Genomic DNA, 887 nt, shown 5'->3' on the forward strand with positions numbered 1-887 from the left:
CCGTCGGTGCCAGCGTGGGTGGAAAATGGCCCGAAAACAGCCCAGCGGCAAGCGGAAGCGGCTAACGTTGGGCAAAACTGACCCGAAAGCAGTATAGCTTGGAAAATTAAGCGGATGCAGCCAATTGTTGGCGAAAACTAAGCGGATACGGCCAAGTGACGGTGAAAAATGGCCCGAAAACAGTCCAGCGGCAAGCGGAAACGGCTAACGTTGGGCAAAAGTGACCCGAAAACAGTTCAGCTGGGGGAAATTAAGCGGAAGCAGCCAAGCGTTGGGCAAAACCAAGCGGATACGGCCAAGAGTCGGTGGAAAATGGCCCGAAAACAGTCCAGCGGCAAGCGGAAACGGCTAACGTTGGGACAAAGTGACCCGAAAACAGTTCAGCTGGGGAAAATTAAGCGGATGCAGCCAAGCGTTGGGGAAAACTAAGCGGATCCGACCCAGAGTCGGTGGAAATTGGCCCGAAAACAGCCCAGCGGCAAGCGGAAGCGGCTAACGTTGGGGAAAAGTGACCCGAAAACAGTTCAGCGGGGGAAAACTAAGCGGATGCGGCCACGCGTTGGGGAAAACTAAGCGGATACGGCCAAGTGTTGGGGAAAAATGGCCCGAAAACAGCCCAGCGGCAAGCGGAAGCGGCTAACGTTGGGGAAAAGTGACCCGAAAATAGTTAAGCGGGGGAAAACTAAGCGGATGCGGCCACGCGTTGGGGAAAACTAAGCGGATGCGGCCAAGTGTCGGTGGAAATTGGCCCGAAAACAGCCCAGCGGCAAGCGGAAGCGGCTAACGTTGGGCAAAAGTGACCCGAAAACAGTTCAGCGGGGGAAAACTAAGCGGATGCGGCCACGCGTTGGGGAAAACTAAGCGGATACGGCCAAGAGTCGGTGGAA

The sequence above is a fragment of the Carex rostrata genome, chromosome 3 (assembly GCF_964058835.1).
Source record: "Carex rostrata chromosome 3, lpCarRost1.2, whole genome shotgun sequence".
Taxonomy (NCBI): domain Eukaryota; kingdom Viridiplantae; phylum Streptophyta; class Magnoliopsida; order Poales; family Cyperaceae; genus Carex; species Carex rostrata.